This window comes from Ischnura elegans, chromosome 7 (assembly GCF_921293095.1).
Source record: "Ischnura elegans chromosome 7, ioIscEleg1.1, whole genome shotgun sequence".
In the NCBI taxonomy this organism is placed as follows: domain Eukaryota; kingdom Metazoa; phylum Arthropoda; class Insecta; order Odonata; family Coenagrionidae; genus Ischnura; species Ischnura elegans.
The window spans coordinates 44,476,101-44,485,709 of NC_060252.1; positions in this window are offsets into that span (position 1 = coordinate 44,476,101).

A 9,609-nucleotide genomic window follows, 5' to 3' on the forward strand; every position below is an offset into this window, starting at 1 on the left:
GAAATTCAGTTTAGAAGTATTCCCTTTTGCATTTTCATATGAAAATTTTATTTGGACCAGTAGTGTCATTCGTATCCATGAAAGTTTTAATGTTACACAAAATATTCCATTAAGATGAATTTAACATTTATGCAATGAGTTTCAAATGAGAATACTATAAATACAGGCTATATCATTCCGATAAAATTTTCAATAAACAAATTGAAACAAATTTTATATAAATGTAAGGGAAACTATCTTTGCATTTCAGACTCAAAATTATAAGAAAATATGAACCTCTTTCACAGATAATTTGCTTCAAACTCTGCTGCATTAAAAACACTACAATGATACTTTACCTAGAGATGAATGAAACACCATTTACATATTGACTAGTCAATGCTGTTCATGACAATATACATTTAAGAACAATGGATACCATCTTTAAGCATCACCAACTCCATCAAATTGTACACTATGAGCTCATACAAACATGACAATGTTTCTGCTCTCAAGGGGTCGGCATTAAGAACATAGCACTTCAAATGGATCATTACATTACCACCTTTTTACATTAACACCAAAATATCTAAAATAGTTTAATTTAATGCATGCATGAAACTGATAAGGCCACAACTGACAAAACAAGGAAGAGATATCATCTTCGCCATCCTATTTGTAGGTGATATCTAAAGGAAATGTTGCCACAAGATTCTAGAAACCATTATGCATACCGAACTACACAGCGGCCAGGCCTCCTTTCATTTATGAGAGTTATGGTTACTTATGCTAATTTACTATTCAAGTGATAGAGCTATATCCTAGAAATCATAATGATTCACCTAGATGTTGCAGAATTCTTAAGAATTAGTGATTTTTATAAAAGGGTACATCAATATGGGAAATTTTTTCAACCCTGCAGTACTGTTGTCAAACGCACTCTTACTGGATCCAATGGTCCCGTCTAGAAGATGATGGTTGTGTGATTACATTCCCAGTGATTAGCAAATGCAACCCTATGGTAAGCAATGCATCAAGCATCAGCTAAGGCAAGAACTATATTTTAAAATATGATGACAAAAATACCATTTAATTTGCAAAAAACATGAGCGTGCAAAAATGTCCCAGTAATAACAATTAAACAATTTTTAAAAAATTGTTTATAGTGAAAGAGTGCAATCACATTCATAAGTACTGCAGGGTCTGAATATGAAGGGCTATCTCAAATGGTATATTAAATCCAAAATTAATGCACTTACTAGTTTATCTTACATCTGATTAAAAATTTAAAAATACGAAGATTTGTACTGCATAGTTTCATGGCAAGCAACATCATGGCAGTTCTTTCATTTAAACCTGAGAAATTTCATTTCAAGATTTTGCTAAGTTCAAAAATAAAACAAGTTATAAACCATTTTACATGACAGATTATTAATTATTTGATTGACAATTTGTGATATGAACCTTTAGAAAAATTGTAAGATTATTATACAATCATAGTTAAGCATTTATTTAAAATTCCCTATTTTCAAATCCCATGCACGATTTTTCCTCTGGAATTTTTTCACTTTACATGTGCTTTGGAGTGACTTCGTAAAAGTACACCACTGGCAAGCCCTTAATTAATTCCTTAAATATTCAAGGTTAATAAGCTTGACTATCTACCAAAAAATGTTTTCTGTTTACTGCTATAGCCTGGTTTTATACAGAATAACAAAGTGGAATAACACTATGCATGAAGTAATTTGTTTTAAGGAATAAACGTGCATCACTATTTTCACTGCCACCAACACTGGATTTAGCAGATGAGCAAAACAAAATTAATTTGTACTTCCTCGCATTCGTATTTTCATGCTATTTTTATCTTTGAGCATAAACACCTCAACAATTATCATGATGAAAACACACTTTCGGTTCAGAGGTTATTTTTGACCTATTTTGCATGAAATACAGAAATAAATTATATCTGATTCTCTATTTCACTGATATGATTCGCAATAGCAAAATTTCATAAATCTATAACCTTTTTTATTCACTAAGTACATAGCTCCCCACTCAACAGTCATTACAAGGTTTGGCTGTCATTAATTAACGTTTCTAAGTATGCTTACCTTACACGTGCATAGAAAGATGCAGGAATAGCGAAAAAGTTAAACGGCTTGTTATTTGTTTATTCTAGAGATGCAATCTCATATTAACCAACATATGAATAAAGTCTCCGTTAGTGAAGTCTCAAGTATAGAATATTTTAATGAGGCCTTACCCTGGTAATCCAACAGGTACATCATCACAGTGTTATGCCACTTAAAAATCATTGTAATGAAGCATTAAATCCTACAGGAAAAATAATGCTATTCTACAACAAACGTTTACCCTTATCACACATTTTTTAAAATCGCATCCCAACAATACGAAACTCAAATGAGAACTAAAAAATAACCATCGGATTCCATTACTAATCACAATCTAATCAGAATACAGAAGTTCAGACATTCACAGTGAGGATATTGCATAGCATATTAGTGAGGATATCACGATATATCACATAATATTAGTTTTAATAAAAAAGCCATTACCAACAGGTAATACACATGGAAATTTGCACCCAATTACAGTAAACTCTTGATCATACGAGCCAGGATATCACGAAGTTTTTGATTATACAAAGTGAAATTGCGGTCCCGGCAAAAAGCCTATGGTAAATACATGGTGCTTCTCGATTATATGAAGTTTCAAAAATACGAAATTTTTTGAAATTGTGAACCTCGGCTCCGTCCCCAGGAGCAAATGGATTTCGTTTATACAAACAACAGCAAAAAATTTGTCGACTGAACTAGTTACACCGGTGAAAGCAGCAAACACATTAGTGCTTATGGCTGTGGTGTATCAAAGTGTGATATTGTAAATGACAGTGCAACTTTGGAGAGAAAGGGTGAGCCGTGCCTCACTCTATGCTATTGGTGGAACAGCTTGGTGGGTAGTGAAATCCTCCACCAAAGGAAATGGCCTCCGGTCAGTAGGGGCCTAACATGGTGGTGGCAAATGGGCCAAAACATATATAAGGGAATGTTTGCCCGCGAGCAGTGTGCACTGTTTTGCTAAAGCTCTTGTCGAGTGTTTGGGCGTGAGAAGAGCTGCTCCCAGGAGGCGACCAAAGGTACCTTTTCTGACCACCACTACCTCCTACAGCCAAGGTAACAATCCTCCATCCCCGTTTCTAACCTTGCCTTTTCCCCCCGAGTCTTTTAGTTAGTTTCCTGGCTACCACAGTTCAGAAAGGTGATATTTTTTGTTAATCGACCATTTCTTTTGTTATTAAATTATTTGATACTCGTTTCAACTGTGCCTTTTTATTTTTTCTGTGCTTTACACTCCTCTGCATACCCCCAGACCTCAAAGTACGTTTCAAAGGTTTGCCTAAAAACTTATGGTGGGAATTTAGGAACATGCAAGGAAGGTCACGCAGGGTATTTCTTACACTCCTACTTAAACCCTACGTAATTCAATCATACCAAGAAAATGTCACAAGTCCATAAAATTACTCAAATTTCAACCGTCTTACAGGTTATCAAGCCATCTTGTGACAACACTTTTCTATCAATAGTTGGTAACATGAGGAAAGAAGAGAATTAATTTACTCAATGATAGAGGAAATATTTTTCATTTTAGACAAAACGTTACATTTTGGGGGAAGGTCGGGGCTGTCAGCAATGAAAGATGGGGAGACAAGGATATCACCGATGATATAATACTTTATACACAAGCCCATATTGAGGGCAAAATGGCTCCTCTAATACTAATTTAAACAGGTATTTCATGATAAATGCGATGGTGGTTGGCGTACTCCAATAGTAACGTTTTCTTTGCGATCGTGTTTGAACTTTGGGGATATGGAGCCTTCACAGCCAGATGATGATACGCTGTATCCAAACCGGTCGCAAATATATTTTATTTTGTGAAACAGCGAAGTCTTTTCTTAACCTTTGTGCATCAGGTATTTCATGATTCTGTGCATTAAGTTTTCGGCCAAGCACTTTGGTATCTATCCACAAGGGGGGGGTGGGGCATCCAGCTGTCTTTCGTTCTTGAAGTGCTGAATTGTGGAGAATGGGCTTGAACTAAATTCATTAGAGTGCGAAGGGCTTCAGTCGGTGCCTTGCGAGTCTGTAAGCAACAACCAGTGCTTCTCTGAATCTCCAATAGTAATGTTTTCTTTGCGATCGTGTTTGAACTTTGGGGATATGGAGCCTTCACAGCCAAAACAAAAAAGAAGAGGATTATCCTTAGAAATAAGAATGAAAATTATTGAAGAGGTGGACGTGAAGAGATTAAGTAAAAGTGAAATTGCAGAAAAGTTTGGAATCCCACTGTCGACTTTGCCGACAATTATAGCAAACTGCGGTAAACTACAAGAAAAAGTCGGGTCAGATGTTTCCCTGAAAATGAAAAGTCTGCACTGCACCAAGTTTGCGGAGGTTGAAGAGGAGCTATACACCTTCTTTTGTAAGTGCTGTGAGCAAAAGCTTCCCGTCAGTGGCCCAATATTACAAGAAAAGGCCGAATATATAGCCTTGCAAAAGAAAATTGACAGTTTTAAATGCTCCAGTGGCTGGTTAACAAATTTTAAGGCAAGATTCAACATTGTATCTCAGAAGATAAGTGGGGAAGAAGGCTCTGTTAATACTCAAATTATTGAGACGTGACACATAGATAACAATGCTATACTTCAAGAGTATAGTGCCAAACAGCTATAATTTTGATGAAACTGGGCTATTTTTTAATGCTTTACCCGACGTAACCCTGGGTTTTAAAGGGCAAAGGTGCCATGGGGGAAAAAAGAGCAAAAAGTGTGTTACCGTGGGGCTCTGCATCAACCAAATGGGCACGGTCAAAATCAAGCCAGTTGTCATTGGAAAATTTGAAAGGCAACAGTGTCTGAAACACGTAAAGTTGGAAGCCCTCCAAATTTTTTACCATGCGAACAAAAACAGCTGGATGACGCGTGAAATTTTCGAGCAAACTGATATACGTCTACAGAGAAAAATGGCTGGAGAAAACCAGAAAATATGCAGTTTTAATCATGGATAATGCCACCGTCCATAAATACATGGAAAATCTAAAATTGGCTAATGTTCGAGTCCTCTTTTTACCCCCGAACTCGACTAGCAAGTCCCAGCCCTTGGACCAAGGTATTATTCAGAACTTAAAAGTCCTGTACTGGAAGAAGCTTGTGCAGTATTACTTGCGATGGATCGGTATGTATACATTCACCTATTTTTCTCATCTATTTTTGGATACTGATTAAGATATTTTTATTCGTGTTTACCATTCTTTCAAATCTCTTCACTTCTTTTAGAAATGGGAACAGAAATGAACAATTTCCCTAAATGGATGCTATTACATGCAATCTGCACCATAGCCGAGTCCTGGAGAGAGATTTCCTCTACTCTCTACAATCTCAAATTGCTGGAATTCGGCCAGATTCCCTTTGATAGCACTTCATGAGGATGTTCCCAAGGTTGGCATTCGATGCAACTAACCTAGCAGTAGTTTTACTCCCATAATAACACAACTATGGTTAATTCGTTGTGTTATATCTTCAGGAAGCTGCTGCAGATGAAATCATGGAGAAGATTAGATGCTTGGAGGACAAATACAAAAAATACTTGGAAGGAGGATCACAGCGCGCAACATCAAGCGATTATATTGCCCTAGACGATGCTCTCCAGGGTTGCGACGAGTCAACGCCAGTACCTGTGTCGCAAGAAGCTATTATCAGAAAGGTGACGAGTGCATTCAGTGGAGAAAGGAGAAACATTTCGAAGTGGTGGATGGTCTCTTGTGCCGCGTAGAGGAAGGAGAACGTAAGATAGTCGTGCCGAAGGATTTGCCAAATGGAATACTTAAACAGTGTCATGACCATATGCTTGCTGGTAATTTGGGAGTAGAATCTACTACACATCGTGCGTGTGGGCAATATTGGTGGCCGGGTTGGAAGAGAGATTGCGAGAGGTATGTAAGAGGGTGCGTGTCATGTTTGCGCACATCCCCCTATGGGAAAATGAGGGCACCTTAGCAGCCACTGCCGGAGGCTTGTACACCATTTGAATTCGTAGCACTGGATATTGTCCGCCCCTTACCGAAGACAGAGCGTGGGAACCATTTTGTACTCTCGATCATTGATCACTTCTCGAGATATTTAGTTATGGTACCTTTAAGTGACCAAACAGCAGACACAATAGCAGTGGCCTTTATCCGCGAATGGATACTTAAATTTGGCGTCCCTGAAAAACTGCTATCTGATCAGGGTAGTAACTTCACTTCCGAGCTCTTTCGAAATGTTTGCAAGTTATTAAAGATCACAAAATTACTAACATCATCATTTCATCCTCAGTGCAACGGGCGTGTAGAGAGGGTACACCGAACCATTGCTCAAATTCTTTCCCACTATGTAATTAGTAAGAACAATAATTGGGACCTTTTAATTGATCATGCCGTATCAGCTTACAATACGAGCTGGCATCGGAGTACTCGCCACTCCCCGCACGAAGTAGTGTATGGTGAACGAATGAAAACCCCCTTTGAGTGCCTCGGCTCTTCTCTGATTCTAGTGGATGATTTTGTGTTGCAACTGCAAGACAGACTAAGGGTAATTCAGGGTAAGTGTGAACGTAATAATAGCAAAGCTCGGGAGGAACAGGCCAGAGGGGCAAAGACTAGTTCAAAGAATAGGCGTTATGCAGTGGGTGATTAAGTTTATTTGACGGACCCAGTTCTTAAAACGGGCAGTGTGTGAAAGTTTCACAGCCCCTGGAAAGGATCGTATAGGGTGATAGAAGTGCTTTCCCCTCCAATTTAAAATTGCAACTTCAGCATATGACTGTGATCGTACATCAGGATCGAGTGAAACCCCACCCTAGTCATCTTTCGGTTCCTCCCCCACCCCATGGAGAAAGACGGCGTGGCAGACTGAGAAATGCCATATCCGATAGTGAATGGGAGGAATGCGTTGGCAAAATTCCGTTTGTGTGTGCTGATCGAGCGTGCAAAAAGCAAAAGCGAGAAGCTGACTGTGATTTCCACCCTGAGCAAGTGTTTAGAAGGGGGAGGGGAAGACCAAGGAAAAATTTACCTTATGTGACTAATTCCACATGTCCCCCAGTGCCTCCTCAAGAATCGCAGAATACACAAGTTGAAGCCCCCCCTTCCCAAAGTGAGCCCTCACCCACCCCTAGTGTTGGTGAAATCCCTCAAGCTCCCCCCCCCTGAGTCCACTGTCCCTCGAGAGGAAGCATCAAGCCCAGACCTAAATACGGAGTGTTACGGAGAATCGAGTGTTAACCCGGGGGTCAGCGAAGTAGAATTGCCATGGGCAGCCCTCGAGTGTACGACAAGAGAAGAACGTGAATTGCATCCTACCCCCACTACCCTCCCTCAGAGATCGCCATACGACCTCCGATCCTGTGGACCCCAATTTCCCTCCTCCAACACAAGAAGAACAGTGAGCGGAGTACGACGAAGAGTCCTTGTAAAAAAAATTCGCCAGTGTACGGAATTAGAGGAAGTGAAAACTATGGTCCAGTGTACTGTGATTGTGATGGTTGTTGTAGCCTGATGGCTGGGAGTGTTATCTGCCTATTTATGGCACTATGGGTTAAGAGATGTGTGCCCGGGAGCCTATGGAGATTAGGCCATTAGAGTTTGAGGAATTAAAAAGGGAGCAAAGGTGTCTTAAAATGGGTTAATTGTAATGAAAAGAAGATGAAGAGAAGAATTGGTAATAAATCTTGCATGAGTGAAGTGTTTATGTTGTCAATGCTTAGCCGTGAGGGCTATATGATTGTAATGATTCTGAGGTAACTTGTTTTTGTGATGTATAACGATAACGTCAATACGAAAAATATGTATGTTTTGGGGTATGGATTCCAGCGAATATATATGTTATGTATGGAATACGGGAATTTGGGGACTTAATTATTGCTTTGATATTCCAATTATGTATTGTGCCTTAAGTGTGTAGCAGTAATATTGGAGATTTTATGTTCAGTGATTTTATTTTCAGATAAAAGTGTGTTTGAAATCTTTCATAGTTAACAAAGTGTCATCAACTTCATTTTATAGTGGACTCATTGCATTTTGTGTTGTTGTAGTTTCCTTGTGCTGACCGTTGTCAAGCATTGTGTTCGGGTAAAGATTTTGTTATATGTAAATTGCCGTTCACATATTGCAGTGCCTGCCCTGTGTACAAGACATGTTAATTGAAGAATTAAAAGACGTTTGGGGGGAGGGTGGTGTAAGCATCGTGGGATGAGGGACTCTGTTCTGCCTTCCCCTTCACCTCACGCCACCCACCGCCCACGCGCTGTCGAGTCCGCAGTCCTTCCTTCGCTTCTCACATCCCTTCCCGTTCCTCACCTCAAGCGTGGGACTGATGCAACGTTGGCAGGATGGATATACCACGGGACAGTGGAGATAGAGCGTCTATGCATGCAAAAAGAGGACACTAGGAGAGTGTGTGTTTGGCGGCAGTAGAGCACGAACGTGGCTAATAAACCTGCTTTGAGTAATAAGGAGTTTTCTTTTAACTAATCCTGCCTACCCTGATGGTATCGATATACTGAATCCTTACGATATCAATAATTCTTTGCATAATTTTCAATACGGTGGAGAAAAAACACGAAAACTAAATGAGGTTGAGGTACAGGTTTTCGGCTATAATTTCTGGGAATCCCTGCAAGTGAACCAATGCTTCACACATTGAGAAATGATAAAACGTGTGCTATAGGAGAGCAACGAATGTGGATAATAACCTTTCTCTCTTTATTTCTCCGAAAACGGAAATTGCTTCTCAAACTTTTTTTCAGGTAGGAACATCGCCAGACGGAGAACTCATAAAGAATTTACTTCAAATATTCACCAGAAGATAATCATATCCTACGTAATTTATGGTCGTAACTGAATCTCAAAGAAAATAACTAATTAAGAAGATAGAGCCTTCAGCTGAAAACACGGCAGAACTCCAAGTATTAACTTACAAATGTTATTTAGGAAATAGGCTAAGAAGGCTAAGAGGAAACAAAAGCAAATATATTTTCGCGACTTATTGAAAATGTTTGAAATTATGAACCTCGATATTACAAAGAGCCAATTTTCCAGTCCCGCTGACTTCGTATAATGGAGTTTACTGTACTTCCCTGCTGGGGATGGTGTTGCCACCATTGGCCATTTGATTCACAAATGAATTAAATACAGTAATTTTTTCCTTTTGTTAACTTGTGTCAACTATTGCCAATTTTTTTACCACTTATTTCTTAAACTATAGCCCAAAATACATGGTGCTCTTCTCACACAATGGTACCTGGTACATAAAAATACATGACACACTTGCTCTTGTTAAACTGCATCTTGAAAATTCTGGGAATCGTGGATCAAACATAAACCATTCTACATTCTCTTCGGGTTTTCACCGCGTCTGTAGGCTTTTGGCGACAACAGTTTCGCTGACTGCAATGTTAGCAAAACTGTTGTCGCCAAAAGCCAACAGATGCGGTGAAAACCCAAAGAAAATACAGAGATTATCTGATCAACGCCACGAAAATCTTCAAACCTAAATAAACCTTTCTTGGTCAT